The sequence below is a fragment of the Suncus etruscus genome, chromosome 9 (assembly GCF_024139225.1).
Source record: "Suncus etruscus isolate mSunEtr1 chromosome 9, mSunEtr1.pri.cur, whole genome shotgun sequence".
Lineage (NCBI taxonomy): Eukaryota > Metazoa > Chordata > Mammalia > Eulipotyphla > Soricidae > Suncus > Suncus etruscus.
This window is the reverse complement of record NC_064856.1, coordinates 23924247-23947200: the sequence shown is the minus strand read 5'-3', so window position 1 is coordinate 23947200 and position 22954 is coordinate 23924247. Positions and strand designations below refer to the sequence as shown.

The 22954-nt window shown below is 39.1% G+C and overlaps 1 protein-coding gene across 1 annotated transcript in view; it reads left to right on the top strand.

Annotated features, from left to right (window-relative positions):
* Nucleotides 1-22954, top strand: part of PTPRT (protein tyrosine phosphatase receptor type T) — a 935630-nt gene that overhangs the window by 9379 nt on the left and 903297 nt on the right. The window lies entirely within an intron of this gene.

The following is a 22954-nucleotide window of genomic DNA, read 5'->3' as shown; positions in this document are numbered from 1 at the left end:
TTTTTTTTTTATCAAAGTGTCTGTTCATTTCTTCTCCCCATTTTTTGATGAAATTAGATGTTTTTTCTTGTAAAGTTCTGTCAGTGCCCTGTATATTTTGGATATTAGCCCCTTATCTGATGAGTGTTGGGTGAATAGTTTCTCCCACTCAGTGGGTGGCTCTTGTATCCTGGGCACTTTATCTTTTGAGCTGCAGAAGCTTCTTAGCTTAATGTATTTCCATCTGTTGATCTCTGCTTTCACTTGTTTGGAAAGTGCAGTTTCCTCCTTGAAGATGCCTTTAGTCTCAATGTCATGGAGTGTTTTACTTACGTGTTGTTCTATATACCTTATGGTATCAGGTCTGATATCAAGGTCTTTAATTCATTTGAATTTTACCTTCGTACATGATATTAAATGGGGGTCTATGTTTCCTTTTTTGAAAGTGGCTAACCAATTCTGCCAGCACCACTTGATGAAGAGGTTTTCCCTGCTCCACTTAGAATTTCTTGCTCCTTTGTCAAAAATTAGGTGATTGTATGTCTGGGGAACATTTTCTGAGTATTCAGGCCTATTCCACTGATCTGAGGGTCTGTCTTTATTCCAATAACATGCTGTTTTGATAACTATTGCTTTGTAGTACAGTTTAAAGTTGGGGAAAGTAATGCCTTTCACTTTCCTTTTCCCTAGGAGTGCTTTAGCTATTCGAGGGTGTTTATTGTTCCAGATGAACTTCATAAGTGTTTGATCCACTTCTTTGAAGAATGTCATGGGTATTTTTAAGGGGATCACATTAAATCTGTTTAATGCTTTGGGGAGTATTGCCACTTTAATGATGTTAATCCTGCCAATCAATGAGCATGGTATGTGCTTCCATTTCTGTGTGTCCTCTCTTATTTCTTGGAGCAGGGCTTTATAGTTTTCTTTCTATAGGTCCTTCATGTCTTTGGTCATGTTGACTCCAAGGTATTTGAGTTTGTGTGGCACTAATGTGAATGGGATTGCCTTCTTGATGTCCATCTCTTCCCTATCATTATTGGTGTATAAAAAAGCAATTGATTTCTGTGCGTTAACTTTGTAGCCTGCCACCTTGCTATATGAGTCTATTGTTTCTAGAAGCTTTTTGGTAGAGTCTTTAGGGTTTTCTAGGTAGAGTATCATGTCATCTGCAAACAATGAGAGCTTGACTTTTTCCTTTCCTATCTGGATTCCCTTGATATCTTTTTCTTCCCTGATTGCTATAGCAAGCACTTCCAGTACTATGTTGAAGAGGAGTGGTGAGAGAGGACAGCCTTGCCTTGTGCCAGAATTAAGAGGGAAGGCTTTTAGTTTTTCTCCATTGAGGATAATATTTGCCATTGGCTTGTGGTAGATGGCTTCAACTAGATTGAGAAAGGTTCCTTTCATTCCCATCTTGCTAAGAGTTTTTTTTTTATCAAGAATGGGTGTTGAATGATTTCTCTGCATCTATTGATATGATCATGTAATTTTTATTTTTCTTGTTGTTGATGTTGTGTTTATAGATTTACGGATGTTGAACCATCCCTGCATTCCTGGAATGAAACCTACTTGGTCGTATTGTGATCTTCTTGATGATGCATTGGATCCTATTTGCCAGGATTTTGTTGAAGAATTTTGCATCTGCATTCATCAGGGATATTGGTGTGTAAATTTTTTTTGGCAGCATCTCTGTCTGGTTTTGGTATTAAGGTGATGTTGGCTTCATAAAATTTGTTTGGGAGTGTTCTGGTTTTTTCAATTTCACGGAAGAGCCTGACTAGGATTGGTAGTAGCTCCTCTTGAAAGATGTGAAAGAATTCATTAGTAAATCCACCTGGGCCTGGGCTTTTCTTTTTGGACAGATGTTTGATTACAGTTTCAATTTCCTCAGTAGTGATGGGTGTTTAGATATGCTACATCCTCCTTATGTAACTGTGGAAGGTTATAAGTGTCCAAGAATTTATTCATTTCTTCTAGATTCTCATGTTTAGTAGTATAAAGTTTCTCAAAGTAGTCTCTGATTACCCTTTGGATCTCTGCAATATCTGTCATGATCTCCCCCTTTTCATTTCGAATACAGGTTATCAGGCTTCTCTCTCTTTCTTTGTGAGTTTTGCCAATGGTCTATCAATCTTGTTTATTTTTTCAAAGAACCAACTTCTGCTTTCGTTGATATTCAAGTTGTTTTTTGGTTTTCCACTTCATTGATTTCTGCTTTCAGCTTTGCTATTTCCTTCTGTCTCCCTATTTCTGGTTCCTTTTGTTGGTCATTTTCTAATTTTATGAGCTGCATCATTAAGTTATTCAGGTATGCCCCTTCCTTCCTGATGTGTGTTTGTAAAGCTATAAATTTTCCTCTCAGGACTGCTTTTGCTGTGTCCCATAGATTCTGGCAGTTTGTGTCTTCATTATCATTTATTTCCAAGAAAATTTTGATTTCCTTTTTGATTTCATCTCAGACCCACTGGTTGTTCAGTAGCAGGGTGTCTAATTTCCAATTGTTAAGTTTTTATTTTGTGTGCCTTTGAAGTTCACATCTAATTTCAGAGCCTGTGGTCAGCAAAGGTAGCCTGCAAGATTTCTATCTTCTTGATTTTATGGAGGTATGTTTTATGTGTCAGCATGTAGTCTATCCTGGAGAATGACCCATGTACATTGGAGAAGAATGTGTATCCAGGTTTTTTGGGATGGAGTGTCCTATATATCTACCAGTCCTCTTTCTTCCATTACTCTTTTCAGAGCTAGTATGTTTTTGTTGGGTTTCAGTCTGATTGACCTATCAAGTGTTGATAGGGCCATGTTGAGGTTTCCCACAATTATTGTGTTATTATTGATGTCTTCTTTCAGATTTGTCAGTAACTGTATTAGATAATTTGCTGGTCTCTCATTGGGTGCATATATGTTTAATAGTCTGATATCTTTCTGTTGCACATATCCCTTGATTAGTACATAGTGTCCATCTTTGTCCCTTACCACTTTTCTGAGTATAAAGTTGGTGTCATCAGATATTTATATGGCCACCCCAGCTTTTTTGAGGGTGTTGTTTGCTTGGATGATTTTCTTCCAGCTTTTGATTTTGAGTCATGTTTTTTCTGACTATTTAGGTGTGTTTCTTTTAGGCAGCAGAAGGTTGGATTCATCTTTTTGATCCATTTTGCCACTCTGTGTCTTTTAATTGGTGAATTTAGTCCATTGACATTGAGGGAGATTATTGTCATAGGATTTAATGTCATATTTGTAGATAAATTTGCTGTGTTTGTTGGTCTCTCTTGTCTTAAAGTAGATCTGTCAGTTTTTCCTTTAAGGCTGGTTTTTCATCTGTGAAGTTTCTGAGCTGTTGTTTATCCATGAAACTATGTATTCTTTCTTCAAACCTGAATGTGAGTCGGGCTGGGTGCAGTATTCTCAGTGAGGCATTCATTTCATTCAGTCTTGTCACAATATCCCACCACTGTCTTCTGGACTTGAGAGTTTCTTGTGACATGTCTGCTGTTAGTCTTAGGGATGCTCCTTTGAATGTAATTTCCCTTTTTGATCTTGCTGCTTTCAGTATTTTATCTCTATCTGTTGGATTTGTCATTGTAACGAGGATGTGTCTTGGGGTGTTTTTCTTTAGGTCTTTTAGCTGGTACTCTTCGGGCATGCAGGATTTGATTGCATGTAGTCTTTAATTCTGGGAGTATCTCTTTGATGATGTCTTTGACAGTTGATTCTTCCTGGAGATCTCCTACCTGGGTCTCTGGGACTCCAATGATTCTTATGTTGTTTCTGTTGAGTTTATCAAAACTTCTATTTTCATCTGTTCACATTCCTTGAGTACTTTTTCCATTGCCTGATCATTTGTCTTAAGGTTCTTTTCCAATTTCTTCTGCTGTGTTGAGTTATTCTGCATCTCATCTTCCAGTACTCCGATTCTCTCCTCAGCTGTTGTTACCCTGCTGGCCAGGCCATCCATTGAGGTTTTCAGTTGAGCTACCGTGTTTTTCAGATCTGTTATTTCAGTTTGGAGTTTTCTGATTTTTGTCTTTGTGTTCTGTTCAGATCAATCTATGCTTTCTTTGAGTTCTATAAACATCTTCCATATTGCTATTTTAAGTTCCTTATTCGAGAGGTTAATCAGATGGTTGGAATTTTTTAGGTCATTTGAGCTATCATCTTCATTCTCTGTGCATGGTGTTTGCCTGCGAGGTTTCCCCATTGTCACGCTGGTAGTGTGGTTTTTCCTACTTGTTGTTGTGGGGTTTATTGGTTAGAAAGAGTGCATGGCTGCGAAGCAAAGCGGGCTCTTCTGCTGCCTCTTGTTACATTCCTCACAGTGATCAAAGGCACAGCAGGGTGGAGGCTCTGCAGGCCAGAGAGCTCTCCTTATTGGTTGGCAACCCCCATAGCCAGACTTTACTCACTGACTCACTGGGCAGCTTCAGAATGCAGTTTTTTTGGGGGGGTGCTCTCCCTAGGCCTCTGAGGAGACCTTCAGGTATTCAAGAAACACAGACAGGCACAGAGATATTTCCCTTGAAGTCCTCAGAGTTTATGAAGGTAACACCTATATACAAGAGTGTACACAATTTTTTTAGAGATAGAATGTTACCATACTATACTCCCCACCAAAGTCCCATTATCTATTCAGCATAGTTTATAATGTATGTGCTTGTCTTGAATGAGTCCAATCCTGGTTTGATCCTACCACTGACATGACCCCTGATCACTGCCACAGTCCCTCCTTAGCTCAGAGCCTGTAATAGCTCCTTAGCACTGGTCAATATAACCCTAAAAATACAAGATTTCAAAAACTTACTATGGAGAAAACATGTAAAACAGCTTATAAGTATTGGTTGCATACTTTCGAATTAGATAAAATAAATACTTAAAATTTGACTCAATTTATTTCTTTTTTATTACTGGATATATGGCTACTAGAAATTTTAAAATGAACTGAGTGGCGCATACTCTTTGTTCAGGGCTATCCCGGACAGTTATATTTTCACAGTACTGGCAGTATTCCTCCCAGGAGTACATCGCCCTAATTGAGCATGCTAGTTCTATCAGGTTTCTTTATGATTTCTAAACTTTAATTTTTTAATTTAATTTAACTTTTAATTTAATTTTTATATCTCTATTGATAGGTTACTGTGAGTTACAATAGTATCAATGATGGTTTCTCGTGTACATAATTCCAACACCAATCCCATCACCAGAGTACCAACCTTCTTCACCCAAGGTCCCAAAGGCCACTCCCCTTTAAACACCCCAGCCTCTGCAAACTCAGGTCTGTCTGTGGATCAACCCTCCCATTGTATTTTCTTTGTATGGCAAGCATTATTGCTACCTTTCCTGTCCCATATATGAGAAATAATTTTTATCTATCCCTTTTCTTCTAATTTCACTTAGTATGTTACTATCTAGTTCTATCCATGTCATGACAAATTACATGATTTTCTTCATTGTTAGAGCTGTAAAATATTCTAAACATTTATACATGCATATATATATATATATATATATATATATTCTCTCCTTATTTTGCAGATGGGAAGTTGAAATAGAGAGAAATAGAGTAACTTGAGCTTTGTTTCACAGTTAAATAGATTTGAAATTACTAAAGGATTTGAATCAAAGTAGTATAATTCAGGGACCACATAAATATCTTCAACTCAGCCACTTTCTGATACTCTAACAAGGATCATTTATCCCTACCTTGCCATGCTAATTTTACCCTAAAGATTTAAGTTTCCTGGGCCCAGAGAGATAGCACAGCGGTGTTTGCCTTGCAAGCAGCCAATCCAGAACCTAAGGTGGTTGGTTCGAATCCCGGTGTCCCATATGGTCCCCCGTGCCTGCCAGGAGCTATTTCTGAGCAGACAGCCAGGAGTAACCCCTGAGCAACGCCGGGTGTGGCCCCCCCCAAAAAAAAAAACCAAAAAAAAAAAGATTTAAGTTTCCTATGGATGGGAGGGCTGGAGTAGCTCTTAGGCCCTCAAGTTTTGCTCTTCCTATTAATTCTCTTGCTTTCTCGGCCATCTCTTTGAGAAGCAGCTGGGAGATGTCTCAGAGTGCCTGGCCCACATTCCTCACTCTGCCACTAACTGGACACTTTGAATAGGCTAGATTCTTTTTTTTTTCCTTTAAGCTATCTGGAATTGAACCCAGGGTTTCACACATGAAAGACATGTGTGTCTTTCTTACTACTAAGTTCTTACTAAGAAACTACTAAGTTTCTTACTACTAAGTTCTGTACTTGGCCTAAGACCTTTTCTCTGTGCTTCTAGAATCCGTGTGTGTGTGTGTGTGTGTGTGTGTGTGTGTGTGTGTGTGTGTGTGTGTGTTAAATGTAAAAGTTTAGAATTTGGGGATTTTGTCCAAAGTCTGCCATTAACTAAATAGCTCTGTGACCTTGACTAGGTCCTGTTCCTTATAGCCTTGTAAAAGCAAAGCTTCCTCTCCTCTAACTTCAGCAATCTTTGATTTGTAATTTGACTGAGGAAAAAAAGAAGACATGTTTAAATGTAGGAATTAAGTGACAAGTTTACAAAACATCTGTGGAAATGCCTGTGGTCTTAGCCTCTTCCTTCTACTCCATCTGTCTGTCAGTCAGTCAGAGCAGCGGCTTTGGTTTCTGTGACAAGGAGATTTGTCTTCATATGGGGTTTGGAAGATAAATTGGGCCTTGAGAGATGAAGAAAAAGTTTATGGTCTTTTCTCTGTTCTGAGGCAGAGAAAGCTGCAGTGATCAACCCAGACTCAATAGCAAAAGTCCAGACTCAGAGTTCGTTCTGTTCTTTACAGAAATATCCCCCCCTTTATGAAAAAGAATGCTGTCTCTCTCATCCTTTCCACTTCAAATCTGTGTCTCTATCTATACATCCATCTATTTATCTATCTATATCTATTAATCATCTATCTCACACACAATCTTTTTGGTCTGACTACTGTGCTCTGATTAAAATTATATTTAGTTTTGGAAAGTGAATTGTGAGTGAACTTAGTTTTCAACTTTTATTGAAGCTGTTATTATTTTTGCAAATTGCTTTCTTTCATAAGTAAGGAGAAATTCACTTTCCCAAATTCCCTTGAATTTTTCTTTATGAATCAACCAAAACTGAAAATGTATCTATTGCCTTTGTTCCTGCATGCAGTGTTGAAAGTGCAAATACTCAAAAAAGCAAGGGGAGAAAAGGTAGGGAGATGGACACCAGATACAGAGTTTTAATTTTATAAGACACGAATCCCTACTGTATAACTATTGCATGACAATTTGTAAATTGTGAGATCTACAAAACTAAATTCCAAAAAGTTAGGATGAAACAATTTTGTGCTATGAATCTCACCACAGGAAGAGAACAAAACTTTTTCTAGGCTTCTTGCCCCAGTGATATGTGAAGTCTTAGTATGTAGTGATGAGATACAAAGCAAAGACCTAGCACCATGAAGTATGTACTGAGTAAGTAAGGCTGTCCTTTACATGGAGAAAATAAATGGTCTGCATGCTGATAAGAGCTGAAATGTAGATGCCACAGTCAACAACAATGAGACTGATGCAGCCTAGCAACTCATTGCCTGAGGTCAAGGTTTTCCAAGAGAATGTCAACTGAGGCAGAGAAAGGGCTTAATTCCATGGAATATAAATGGACAGAAGAGACCTTAGAGCTAAGAAAGGAGGTAAAGCAGAGCATTCAAAGAGGAAATTGGAGTTGTCACACTTATATGTCCCCTCCATCTCTTCTTGTATACTATTCTCAGAGTCTTGGTGCCCAGGAATTCCCCTTCTTCCTAGGCTACAAGGTTTTACTCTCTATGGTTGAGGGTTTGCTTTAATCTATAAAAATCAACTTGTGTTGGAGAGAGTGCTCACTGGTGAAAACTCAGGGCAAAATGGCTTCCTGAAAACAACCCTCCCAACTGTGCCTGCTTTATGCTTCTATTCTGTGTGTACTACAATTCAGCCCTCTACCTTGGAGATCACAGAGGTCTCATACTCTCTTGTGATGGTCCAGGTGTCAAGAGAGCACAGTATTGAGGCTTGGTCTATATGTCTGTCTGTATCTCTTAGAAAATGTCTATCTTACTTACCTAATATAAATCCTCTCAAGGGACCCAACTTTCTGTTAATTGCCCTCTGCCTTCGGTCCCTACATTTGACCCAGTATCCACTTACTTTCTTTTTTTATTTTATTTTATTTATTTTATTTTATTTTAAATTATGAGATCAATGATGCAAAGGAAGAGCACAAGGTAAAGTTACCGTGGAAGGACAATCACCAATAAACAGAGTTCTCAGAAGAAATCCTGTTGCTGACACCTTAATTTTGAACATACAGTCAAGGAACATTAAGAAGAAATAAAACAGAACCCATGTACAATTACTTTGTCCACAAGTCCCCAGATTGTAGTACATTATAACTTTTCTTAGTGGTACACAAAGCAATATAAGGCTATAAAATTTATGTGACTCCTTAAACATTGAAGGCATAGTATATTTTTTTACATTTCCATGCACATGCATATTAGTTTAAGTTAACATCAAAAGTTTAAGTAGGTTTTTTTTTTATTTAAGGTTTAGAGTCAAAGGAGCACAGTAAAAATGGTGTTAGAGTGGCAAATATTGTTTGCATAGGCCCACCAAAATATGGGGGGCATGGAAAGGAAAAGCCTTGATCTAAATACAAGGAGACCCTACCCCTGAAGTTTCCTGGCATAAGACCAACTCTAGGCTCCAGACAAGCTAGTTTGTTCAATCCAACTCATTGTCTGTAGTGCCAATACAGTTTTATTTTTCAAGCAGTCTCTGTTGTTGGCAAAAGATCCTGGAATCTGCAGATCCTGCATTGAAGTCAGGCTGGTGTCAAGCGTCCTCTAGTTTCACCTCACAATTAAAGGGCAATGCAGAAAGCCCTGTCCAGTAAGCAGGGCATTATTGTTGTTAAGTCTTCTCAGTGTTAAGGGAAGTCTCTTTTGAGTAGGTCGATGTCAGAGGAGCGGTAGGGTCTTCCCTGTTAGAGGATTACTTCCAGGTGATGTTATAGACAATGTTGGCTGATTCATAGGTGATTTCCCTAGTTCAGGGGTGATTGGAGAATGCCCATTTTTCCGAGGCCTGCACCAGGTCATTATGTCAATGTTCAGGGTTCCACTTACTTTCTATCATTATCAAATTAGGTAAGGAATGGTGAAATGTTACTCAATTGAGAAAAGGCTATTTAAGTATTCAGGAATAGGTTTGAAGTATTGGCTGAAACACTGGCTTCTCTTCAGGCTTAAACTCTGGCTTTTGTTCTGAGTGCTGTGTCCAGGGATTCAAGCCTGGGCTTTGAGGCTGCTGTGGAGCAGATGCTGTGGGGAATAGGACAAGTTGTGTCACCTCTATAAGCACCAGAGGGCTCTGCCTCTGCAGGGTATGACCCAGATTTATGCAGACTCTGGGTGGTGGGTCTGCATTGCAGTATATTTCCTTAGGATCACCCAAGACTCATGTGACAGGAAGATGGCATGGAAAAAGTTAGAGAAGTTCTTCACCTCTTTCATTTCAGCTTCTTCTAAAAGGTAACCTCTTCTTTATTTCTAGGGAGTGGCAACAATTAGAAGAAAAAATTCTATTAACCAGCAACTATATGGAATGAAGTTAATGATTGGATCTGAAACATTTTAATAAGATGTCAGTTGATTATTTCAATGTTAAGACTGGGTGTGAATATCTATTTTGTGTATAGAAATAGTCTCAGAAAGGCTGTTGTCTTGAATTGGAAAACAATTTCTTTGGTCTTGAAAGAAAGGTGCACTGATGAGAAAAGGTAGTTATTGGAGAGTGAATGACCACCAACAATTTTGTAATAGCGCATCTCATGATGATTCAGTTGAAAAAAATAGACAGGACTTAGAGGCAGGCAGGAGAGGGATTGGTGGTGATGGAAGGGGAGGGGGTAAACTGGGTAATGTGCATTGTTGAGAAATGGTGCTGGAACATTTATGACTGAATATAAATCATGAATGACTTTTTAAACTATGTATCTCATAATGATCCAATTAAATTTTGGGGCCGGGAAGGTGGCGCTAGAGATAAGGTGTCTGCCTTGTAAGCTCTACCAAGGAACAGACCGCGGTTCGATCCCCCGGCGTCCCATATGGTCCCCCCAAGCCAGGGGCGATTTCTGAGCACATAGCCAGGAGTAACCCCTGAGCATCAAACGGGTGTGGCCCAAAAACAAAAAAAAATTTTTATTAATTAAAAACAAAGAAAGCTTCAATAATATCTGCCATTGAGTTCACAGAGTTGAGTTTTGGAAAAAAAATTTTTTTTGGTTTTTGGGCCATACCCAGTGATGCTCAGGGGTTACTCCTGGCTATGTGCTCAGAAATCGCTCCTGGCTTGGGGGACCATATGGGACCCCAGGGCTTGAACCCAGGTTCGTCCTGGGCAACCATGAGCAAGGCAAATGCCCTACTGCTGTGCTATCGCTCCAACCCTGAAAAGACTATTTTCATATGCATACTCATATGCATACCTCCTGTAGGAGGTCTTGGGGGCAGGTTACTTAGTGTTTCTATGCTGAGAGTTGTAGTTTTTTTTTTAACATTTTTAGTTTTGTTTAGTTCTTTTTGGGGGGTAGAGGGCTATATTCAGGACTTACTCCTGGATCTGCACTTATGGATCACTCTTGGAGTTTTTTGGGAATGCTGTATGGTGATGGGGATTGAACTGGATAGGCTGGGTACAGGGCAAGTGTTCTACACACTATTCTATTGCTCCAGTCCTCAGGGTTGTCTATAAGCTGTGGAATGCAGCTCACATAATTGGAGGATGTAGAATAGTGTTTTCTAAAGGAAACACTAATTCTCCTTGAGGGTGCTAGAAGAGCCAGGATAGGTGGTAGTAGCCTTGGGTGCTACTTGAGGGGAGTACTTTCTGTATGTTTAATTAAAGAAGGTGGATCTCCAGGGGTAGCTGAGTGTTTTCTGAAAAGGAGCCTCTCCCGTAGATAAAATGGCCTAATCTGTGAAAATACAGAACCAAAGGTCAGACTTGGGGATGTATCCTCACTTTCTTGTGACTCATCCTATGCTAGCTCAACTGGGACATAAAGGGGTGCTCTGTGAACCTGTTACTCAGATGGAAAGCTGGAGGCCTTCATGGGTCTGAGCTAAGGGTAAATGTGTGAGTGTGTGTGTGGGTATATATGTGTATTTGTGTGTTTGAATGTACGTGTGTGACTGTATATATGATATGTGTATAGGTGTTTGTATATTTGGAATGTTTGTATATATGAGAGTGTTATATCTGTGTGTGCATGTATGGATGTGGGGTATAAATATGGATGTGTGTTTTAATCTGTATGTATGAATGTGTATCTCTGAGTGTATGTGTGAAGATGCATGGCCAGCACTTGATGACTAGGTGATCAGGGGACACCATGGCCCCCTTGCCAGTATTTAGAGGCCATGAGGTCTGGGATCAGGTACAGGATCTTGCTCATGAAAGGCCAAAGTTTTGCCTCTAGAGCCATTTTCTCAACCCATCCATTGGCTTCTACCAAAGACTTTTCCTTTTGATTCAAAGTGACAGCAGATTCCTTGTCCAGTGTGTCAACAGCAGCATAGCAGCAGCTCTGTAGTAAGCCAGATCTGGCCATTTGGATTCTGACATGGAGCTGGAGAGCCACAAGAAGAGTCTGTCGGGCCCAGAGAGATAGCACAGCGGTGTTTGCCTTGCAAGCCAATCCAGGACCAAAGGTGGTTGGTTCGAATCCCGGTGTCCCATATGGTCCCCCGTGCCTGCCAGGAACTATCTCTGAGCAGACAGCCAGGAGTAACCCCTGAGCACCGCTGGGTGTGGCCCCCCCCAAAAAAGAAGAGTCTGTCTTGCCATCATGAGGAAAACCCACACCTAGTTGGGCAGAGGATTTGACACTTGAGGATATGGATGGGAAGCAGCAAACTTGATTGGAGGGGCCCTGCAGACAAGTGCCTGGGCCAGTAGGGCTGGAGGAAATTCTCTTATCTACCTGAACATTCTTCCAACTCAGTTTGAGCACCCCGACGTTGGCCAGAGCAATAGTACCCAGCTTTTAAATCCTTCTACATGTAACCATAAATTTAGTCTCCCTGAGGGATTAAGTCATCACCTCCCTATCGGAAATCTGCAGGTGTTCTGTCACTCATATCAATGAATTCTCCATCTAAACATTCCACCAACCCATTTTAAAGGTGGTTGAATCCAAAGGTGGAACCCCAGTAAGTGCCCCAAAAGTGGCCCCATGGGCAAGGCATCAGGTCTCCTGAATCATGTATTTGGCTCAGCCTGTCCCCATGGAAGACAGAGGGCCTCTCTGAACCTCAGTCTTTTCTTCTGGGAATTGGGAATGGTAGCGCCTCAGTCTGTAAGAAGGACTCTGGTCAATGGGGTGAAATTTCTTTGAGAGCTCAGTTGGGGCTTTTTGCTGTTGTAATGATCTGGACCCAGGGGAGCAGCTGGCTCCCTACTTCCTGTGTCAGAAAAATGTGATGCTCTTGCCGCCTCTGCTTACCCGCCCGGCCCCTCTGAGGGTGGATTAGAACTGTTGTGGCTGTAAACCCAGCCGAGATGGGCTGTAATATAGTAAATTATCACTTGTTTTGCAGTCTTGACGAGAAAAATAAATGCAATTACACTCATGAATGTTGAAAAATGAAGCAAAGCAATGTGGCTCGGCACATTCGAAGTGCTTTTCCAAATGCAAAGCTGTGTACAATGAATGCTAATAGGCTCCCTCCCTTTCACTGCCTGGAACACAGGGCCATGTGAGTGTTCTGAATTAGGGATGCAGCTGTGCCAAGTGTTGGAAAGCCCCCACACGGTAATCCTAGAGCCCCCTCTTGGCAAGGCACCCAGAGTGGACCCTGTCTTTTGAAGCAGACACCTGAATAATCAGGGCCCCCCATGCATCTGCTTTGGGTAGCTGGTAGCCTTTTACTTCTCTTGTCATTGTGCCAGTGAGCATCTATTGTGTGCTGGGGGCCAGGCAGCAGTAGAGATGAATATCATGTGCCCTGCTCTTCCCCATCAATTCCTATGGTCACGCAGCCCTGGTAGACACAGACTACCTTTGCAGGTCAATACAGTGGCCATTACCTACATGGGGATCATTGAGTCTAGAAATGTGGGTGGCCCATGCTGGCATGTGCTCCAGTGGAAAATGTAAAAGGTATGTCTTAAAAAGTTGTCACAGGTGCATGGCTTGGTACTATCAGTGATATCTCTGAATGTGGTTTCAGTGTTAAAAAGATAATAGAGTAAATCTTCCAACAGCCTAAAGGGTGGATGCTAACACACACACACACACACACACACACACAATCATTAAAAATTTCTGTTTAACTTTTGAACTCTCAAACTTAACTTAAAGTTGTTCCTTGGTCTCCATGGAGCACTAGTTTTTCACTCCCACCTTTCATACCTGAGTCTGAAGTTAACTATTCATATGCATACATTTAGCTTCCAGGGGCCCAACCGATTCATATTTGGTTTGATTGAATCTGAACATGGAGCTTTTTAAAGGGAAATAAAAATTCATATATCAGTGAATCTGGGCAGCTCACACTCATATTGTTCAAGATAAACTATAGCTGAGATGGCTAAGTAAAAGAATTTTCATTTTTTATCTTTGAACCTTGTTTCTTAGACTACCATAAACCTACAAGAACTTGACTTGTATAATTATTTCTCTCAGTGTTGATCTGGCCTTTACCTCCCTGTTCCTTCATGTCCTCTATCATAGCCCCTGGCTGCTGGCACTTCTGGCAGTCTTTCAGATCCCCCAGGCCTTTGCATATGTGATTATTCCTGAAAGGCTCTTCCCAACTTCTTTCTCAACTCTGTTGTTACCATCTGTGAAAAATAATTCCTTTTTTCTAACTCTAGTCCACCTGCGATTTATCAGCCACTCTTTCCTAGGCCCTATTTGTTCCCCTAAGAGCATTAGGGCAGGATGCTGTTGCGTTTCTTTCGTCCTAATGTTGGTGTAGGGAATAGTAGGAACTCCTATTTTTTTTCCTGCTTTATTTTTATTTTTTTAAATTTTTTAAAATTTATGTAAAGAAAATTTATCACATAGTTGACATAACTGATCATAATACGTATGTTTCAGGAAAGCGAAGTTATTAAGAAATAGAGGATAGAGAATTAAAAATGGAAAAAGAAGGGGAGATTGTTCATTAGCAATTATATTTGTGAAAATTATTGTATCACCAAATAAAGAAGTTAATAGAGTAGCTGAAGGTTTAGTATGCTCCTTTTTTTTCTTTAGAGATGGGAATACATTAAAAAAGGGTGTGTATGGGTTGTCGTTTGCAAAATATGGAAGCAATTGGAAAGAAAGACCTTTGACCTAAAAAACAGGGAGATCTTACCCTTGAAGTATTTTGGCATAAGACCAACTCAGGCTCCAGGCATACCAGGTTGTCCAATCCCATAGTCATTCTCGGTGGTCAGCTCTTCAGCATCACAGTTGTTGCTATCAGGTTTCTGAAGTTATAGATCCTGGTTTCTGTACAGAACCTATATCTAAGCCTGGGTGGTATATACTGTTTTTTGGTTCTGTCTCACTATCAGTTAGCATTGCAGAGAATCCTGCCCTATAAACAGACTGTTGCTGTTGCCCAGTTTTCAGGGTGTTATAATAATAACTCTCTTTGGAGTAAGACGGTGCCATGGCAGTAGTGGGGCCTTCCTTGATCAAATTCATGTTCCTGGTGCTGGTGTAGGAAACCAGGTTTGTTTCCATAGGTGGTATCCATGGTTCAGGGGTGAATGTTCAATGTCCAAGTGACTGGAATCAAAGCCAAGTCATTATGCTGACTGTTTATGGTGTAAAGTCCTACTGCAGTATAAAAATTTTTGTGTTCTCATCTCTATTAGATAAGAACTTGTTTGCATCTGTTAACTTTTCCATTTTAATGAGCCTATGCAAAAAGGGACAATGCCACAGGGAATTAACTAGTGCAGTGGGGAGCCAAGGTGTTAAGGCCAACAGTCCCCAGAGCCTTTTGCTTACATGAACTCTGAACAAAGATTTGTCTACTAGTATTCTGTATCCCGAGGATAGGGGAAATTGCTGCTACATAAGAAGATATTTGATAATGGTTATGTCTATTAAAGGGGTATATCTAAAAGAAATATTTAAAGGAAATTTATGTCTTTTTTAATTTTGTTTTTTATTTTGTTTTGGTTTTGATTTTTGGGCCACACCCGGTGATGTTCTGTAGTTACTCTTGGCTATGGGCTCAGAAATTGCCTCTGGCTTCAGGGACCATATGGGATGCTGGGGGATCGAAACTTGGTCTTTCTAGGTCAGATGTGTGCAAGGCAAATGCCCTAGTGCTGCGCCACTGCTCTGGCTCCTATATGTCCCTTTAAAAATCTTTTGAAATATGGGGAAGGGGTAAGATCCGGGGCACAGCTTCAACCTGTGATTTGGTTTTGTGGAGTCTAGGGAAGATGGCTCCCAACAGTCCCATATCAGGAAATGTCCTCAAGCGGGGGAGTGGGAGGAGTTAAGACACTCCCAGCAGTGTTCAGGGGTTACTCCTGGCTCTCTACTTAGGAATTAATCCTAGCAGGCTCAGGGAACAATATGGGATGCTGGGGCTCAAGCCTGGGTTGGCTGCATACAAGGCAAATGCCCTATTCATTCTGCTGGCCCCCTGGCCCCAATATGAGTTTTTATATTTTATCTAAACACCATGGTTTACAAAGTTGTTCATAAGTAGTTGTTTCTGCCATTCAGAGTTTCAACTCCAATCGCAAGACCAGTGTGACCTTCCCTCCCTTATTGCCCCATGATTCCAATGACTCAGTAGAAGGCATGAAATGATTTGCTTTATATTGCTTGTTACAACTAAATAGCTAATAGAATCATAGAAAAAAATAATCCAGAAAAATTGTGAAAATTGTTATATCTCACATTAAATTATTGTGTGAAGCAGTTTGTGGCTAGTTGAACATTCATTGTTATTGTTTCATTTATTGAGTTTAGTTGGACTCTATGCTACTTTTCCATGGCTGTCAGCATTATGGGATTATTCCAGTAATTCCAGTATCTATAGAACTATTTGTTGTTTCTTTACGATGTTACTTTATATATCACATCTGAGGGTGAGCATTTCCTGTCTGGCCCTCATCTTCTGACTAACTTCACTCATCATGATATTCTTCAGATCCAGCCATGTAGCTAAAAATTATATAATTTTATCTCTGTACCACAGTTTCTCTAGTCATCTGTTTTTAGATACTTGGACTTTTTCCAGATTTTGTCTATTGTGAATAATGTTGCAGTGAACATAGAAATACAAACATGAAGAGAGATTTGGGGGATAAATGCTAAGAAGTGGGCTTGTTGGATCATATGGGAGATCAATTATTGTTATACTGACAAGTGTCTATATTGTTTTTCCAAAAGGGTAGACTAAGATAATTATCCACAAAGATAATAATAGCTTCTGATGTGTCTATCCATTAAGACTAGATGATAAGCATGTGACTTATAAAAGATTGAAGTAGGGAGAGTTTGATAAAATGCATATATGGGATAGGGATGAAGGGATTAAGGAGAGTTGTGGAAGCAGCCAGGTTGGCAGCAGTGGGAAACCTTTTCTACCTGAGTGTTGAAGAGCATCTGTGAGGAATGTTATTCTAAGAATGCCTGATACATGTTTTCCCAAAGTGGGAAGTAATGCTCCTGAGGCAGCACTGGAATGGGGTGTTTAGTAGTAGTAGTAGTAGTAGTAGTAGTAGTAGTAGTAGTAGTAGTAGTAGTAGTAGTAGTAGCAGCAGCAGCAGCAGCAGCAGTAGTATAGTAGTGAGCCCCTGTAGTGCTTTTTCTTTGTTCTCTTAAAAAGTACTTTGAATATTGGGTGAGGTTAACTTAGTAATTTTTCTGGAGGGGCATTATGCAAAATAAGTTTGGAAACCTTTTCAGAGAAAAACACACCTTTTCAATTCACTTTCCCCATCTATTGGTACTTTGGCCGACTTCCAGACCAGAAAATGAGACTGAAAAAGGTAGATCAGAGGTCAGATTTTTTTTAGAGCACAGTGAAGAGTGGGGACCAGAGTGGGATGCATAGAGAATAACTATCTTTTTTTAAATAATATTTATTTAAGCACCATTATTACAAACATGTTTGTAGTTGTGTTTCAGTTATAAAAAAGAACACCCCCCCCTTCACCAGTGCAACATTCCCACTACCAATGCCCCCATCCCCCTTTTCCTCCACTATATATGATATAACTATCATCTGAAAAGGCATGGAAAGTATTTTACTTAATGTAGGAGGGCATGACTACTCTAAATTGACAGCCTGCCTAATAAAAATGTAAGCATTCTTATAATCATGAAATTATTTAATATCCATTCAGGGATTTTAGTACTATAATTGGGTGTATAATTATAGTCTAAGAGGATATTAAATTATTATTTTCACAGGACATCATTATCTACCCAGAAGCCCCAAAGAAATAAGGGGAAAACTATTAAAACTTTTAACAAAATCCAGTAAGGTGACTGGTTAGGGAATAAATATACAAAATCAACAATTTTCTAAATTCTAGCAATAACCAATTAGTACATATAATATAAGAGAATTCATTTCATAAAAGCAACAATAATATAAAAGGCAGAGGAATTATCTTGAGAGGCAATATGAAGGATCTTTTGAAGAAGCTGAATATGTAGCAAAATTGAGAAAATAAATGAATAAGGGACTATATCTCACTTCTAGATGAGAAGATTTGATATCTTTAAAGCCTGTCAATTTAATTTAAAATATATAATGTGAGTTACAACAGAAATTTATAAGCGATATTGTGAAATTATTCTAAAGTTTATTTAGAAAAGCAAATGGTTGTGGATCATGTAGCTGATATTGAAAGAGAATAATAGGGTAAGACTTTTTCTTGTTTGTTTGAGAAATATGTCTTATAATAAAAACAGTAAGAAGAGTATACCCAATCCATGATGAGATAGAAAAATAAGTAGAACAAAGTTGGTCTGTGAGTTATATGTGTATATGTATGAGTCAGTTAGCTTCTCCTTTCCAGTTAGTAAGGTCAACTGAGAGGAAGCTATCAGCTGACCTCCTAGGGAAGAGTGTGCACCCAGGTCATAGTATGAGTCCCCAGATGCATTTTAGGTCAATGTAAGAACCCACAGTTCAATGTAAACTTTTGAAAGAATCTATGATGTAATGAATATGTAAATATTTTTTAAAAAATCATTGAAATACAAGAAATTCTTATTTTGCCATTAAAAGTAATGCAGTTGAGAACAAGAAGTATTTGTTTCTAAATAGCAAGTATGATCAGATCCACAAACTGAACTCTAATATTTGATATTCATCAGGCATATATATCTTTATATATAATGTATGTGATTTGTATCACTTACATCAAAAGAGGTCTTTTAAATAAATGAGAGTACCAAACAGTCTCTGTTCAGTAGAAAGATTTTGGAGGAGTAGGCTGATGTGAGCTCCACATTTAGGGAGCATTTCTGAACTAGAGTGTGCAAATCTTTTCCCTGATATTTTATTTTTAGATTTTCATTCCAAAAGATTGTAAGATGAAAAACCATGTGTGACCAGTGACATGAAATCAACCTCTCAGAAAGTCCCTATCTCTGTCCATAGCTTCAAAAGAGCTACTTGTTTTATGGGATGACATGCCTTTGGGAAAACTTGCCTTGGGCCTCAAGATCTCTAAGAAGGTGCTTCAGGAACCTTGAGAAGGTGGTGTGTCCCCTTTGGGGCTGTCACAATCTTTTGCTTCCACTTTCACTCATTTTTCTTGGGACACCATCTACTGGGTGCCCCTCGTGTTATTCCAGCTCTAGGAGGGGCAAAGAAGAAACTTAAAAACAAACAAATAAACTTGAGATTCTTCTCAATTTAGCATGGTCTCACATAGATGGATTCAGGCTAGGTACTAAGTATGACAGAGATAGAGCATAACTTGTTGTAGATCTTATAGCTAAGTTCCTCTGGTCATTCTTCATGGTTGGCTCTTGACTTTGCCCCAGTACTCTTACTTCATCCTGTCCTTTACCTGCCACCCAATATTAAAAAATATCTTTATAGTTCAGTGGAGTCAGAGTTTCCTATTTTTGTTCTCTGAATATCCTTATAGCTGATCAATGTTTTGGTTCCTTATTCTTGATAGCTAATCACCCAATCTTCAGTTCAGTAAGAAGCCTATTGAGTTGTCTTACCAAGAACACTATACTCACCTTGTGATTCTTCTTAGTAGTTTTCCATTTGCTGACCCTTTCACTCTGCTTCTTTATGTAAATAACCAACTGTGTTTTCAGTACTTAGAGATTAGAATGAGCTCTTTCCCCCTCTCATTAGAGGTGCAGCACCTTTATTGCAATCGTCTTGAATGACTTACGATTTTAGTCATGTGAGTAAATTCCAGCCTACTCATGGGGTACTTTGGGTTAAATGAATGGGCAGTTAGACAAACCTGGGGAAGCAACTCTGTGGAAGAAGAAAACATTCATTAACTCAGAAAATATGAGGTCCTAAAATAAATCAGACATAGAGGATACATTTATGGGCAAGGTCCTTTAAGTAGGGTTTAATTATGAAGACCTATAGTCAGATGAGACAGATTATATTAAAAATCATCATAATAGAAAAAGCAAAGAAGAGGCAGGTTTTTGGTCTTGATGGTCATAATAGAAGTGGGTATATGTAAAGTCCTATACATTTCAATGCAGGAGATGGCATCCAAGCTGGGCCTCCAGTGAATTTAGTTATTACTGTGGGCTATAAGTGTCCACAGATTTAGAGCTCTTGTAAGCACTTTGTGAATAAGTACCATGTTGTGTGTCTTGGGAGTTAGCCTATGATGTGTGGGCTTTGGAAGGAAGATGACTGAGGCTTGCAGAGGCAGCCCAACTGAGAGGATATGGGGACAGGAAGATTATACTAATAGGATTTCACAAAGACCACTTAGCAGTCGCTGAGCTCAGGGGAAAATAGTTATGAGCTGAGGGTGGAGAAATAGCCAAGAATCTGGCAACTCTGTGAAAGCTTGGAGAGAAAAGCTGACAGCCAACAGACAGAACAAGATGATGCTTGCAAAAAGGTTAAAGGAATAGACATACGAAAAAAGTACACTGAGTGATATGGCTAGAAATGGAAGTGCATTAATATAACTTGGGAATGGGAATTAAGATAATTCCTGCTCAGCGAAAGAGCCTCACCAGGTCTTATTCATTATAGCATATCATACTGTCAGGGAATTCTTGGAATGAGATGTGGGTAGTGGAAGGTCAGAGTTAACTAAAAAAAAAAAACATGTAAATGAATATAAAACACTATGGACAAAAATAGGATAGTTAGTCCCAAAATCAAGATGGAGAAATTTAGACCCAGAGAAATGGAACGTTTTTTTTTTTTTTTATCAATATGGAAGGTGTTAGAGAAAAACTTGTACAATGCTAATGGGAATATTAAAGGGCATCACTAGTGCAGAAATTAGTTTGGTGGTTTCTCCAAAAATTAATCAAAATTGCTAAGATGATTCAACAGTTATACTCCAGGACACTCCTGGAAGTGTCCTAAACAAGGAATTCAGATTTGATTCACACTGGACCTTCTAATTACTAGTCCAATGAATATTCTATAGCACCTCAAAGATTTTCTCTTCCATTTTCTCATCCTCTCCTTCCTGCTGTCTTCTTTACTATTTGCATATACTGGGGAGGGTCAGGTTATAAGTAGATTTTTTTTTGTGAACCCCACCACCCATTTGCAAAGCACCGCAACTCAGAGGGCAAACCTTGGTGAGCTTTGAAACCAAGTGTGAAAGCATTGCAAACTGGGTGCAACCTGTGTAAGGCAGGTAGTGTTTGTCATTGCTTGGAATGAGAATACATATATTTGTCACATATGTTGCCAATTATATTTGGTGACTAAATATATGGTATTGATAGGGAGACTGCCCATGTTTAAGCACATGGCAAGATGTCTGTCTATTTCCTCCCCTTGTATTTGATTATCTCAGAGAGTTTATAATTTCCCTGGATTTCAATTTCTCTGGTATAACAGAAGTTAAGTTCTATGTTTTTGTTTCCTGGAACACTGTGGGTTTTTTGTTTGTTTGTTTGTTTCTGGAGACAGTTTTTGATTGTTGTTTGTTATTTTTTAAAACTCTCTCTTTAGGTCAATTTTACCTTTGGTAAACACAATATTCATGGAAGTATTAGTTTTTTTTTTTTCTCCTTGGTCAAATTTTGAAGTGAGACCAGTTACGTCATGCTGTTACTTGATGAATGTTAGGAAGTCTACATTTTCTTTTCCTATTGTTCTTGTTTTTTTCAGGTAGAGTTTGACTCTAGACCTGTTAAAGAGGTACTGAAAGGGCATGTATGCAAAGTTAGTATAATGATCCTATAGTGTAAAACTTGATTCTAGTTTCTAATATCTTCTTAAGTTTTATACTGAGTACTATTGAGTTGGTAATGGCTCCTATCATGATTGGGGTTAGTTCCCTAGCAGTCTATTTGCTTCCCTGTTTCACTGTGAATCATTCACTTAGACAGAGGGTCTCTTTCAGAAATTTGTCTTTTTCTGGCCCATTCATTGTTTTTCTTTATACATTTGACCTCTTTCATTAAATAACCATTTTCTATTTGCCAGAAAATCCTGGAAGAAATTTAGGTAAGAAGGAAAATCCACAGTAGAGAAAAGAAACTCATATTGAGATGGGTCCCATTTATTCCCTGGTTAAACAATATTTTCCAGTATATTCCCTTTAAAGAAGGGAAACTCATGTGAACATTACAGTCCATTCAATATTTCCTTCACTTCAATAATGCTATTCAGTCTGATGGAGCAAGGGAGACATGCATTCTTCTCTTTCATTTTTTGCAGAATAAAGCTGACTGTGATTTAGCATTAATGGTTCAGTTTTTGTTCTTTTCACTTTTTTTTAATTCAATTTAGTTAACTTTGGAGATGGAGGTTCTATAAAGTGATATTCATGCCACCATATTTTTCTGAAAAGTCTGACTTTTTCCATTGACTATGCTGTTTGATTATAAATATACTTTTCACAGCCAGTGTGACATACTCTTATTTGGAAAAGGTTTTCAATGACTATATTCACTAAAATGGCCTATTTATATGTCAAGTACATTATTGGATATGAGTTTCTGTAAGAGTAGAATAAAAACAAACAAAAGACTTAGTTTCATGTTGCCAACAGATACTGCACAACCTTTCCTAACCCTTTCACTACCCTTCATAGGCACACCTTTTCCAAGCTTTGAGTGTTTATGTTGAGTTACCACACAAGGTCTTGATTGTGAGTGCCTTTTAACTGGCAATGAGATTAGGTTTTCAGAAGATAATTTTCTTGTTTTCATTTCAAGATTATAATTCTGTTGAAGGTGCTGCTGCTATTGTTGGTACTGGTATAAATGATCTAATTTAATTCAATTTGCTTTCTTGCAAGGCAGGTAGTCATTTGCCCAGTTGCTCTTCTGGGGGCTGGGGGAAGAGAGAGAGAGAGGGAGAGAGAGAGACAATTCTCTAAACCAATGAAATGTGGTTTCTCTGAAAAATCAGACACGCCTTCTCTTCTCCACAAATGGGTTCTATCTCATAAACATCTGTAAAGAATTATCAGATAAAACCCCATTGGCATTAGGGATTAGGAATAAGTCTTTTAGGGAGGGGTTGGGGCCAAAACCTGTGGCACTCAGGGGTTACTTTTGGCTCTATACTCAGAGGTTACTCCTGGCTCTGCACTCAGAAATCACTCCTGGCAGGCTTCAGGGACCATATGGGATGCCAAGGATAAAACCCAGGTTGGTCCCTTGCAAGGCAAATGCCCTACCCACTGTGCTATCATCCTGGCCCCAGGAATAAGTCTTATAGGCCAAGTATCAAATTAAATATTAGTTAACTTTCGGTATGAGAAACTGTTGAATTGTGGAGATAC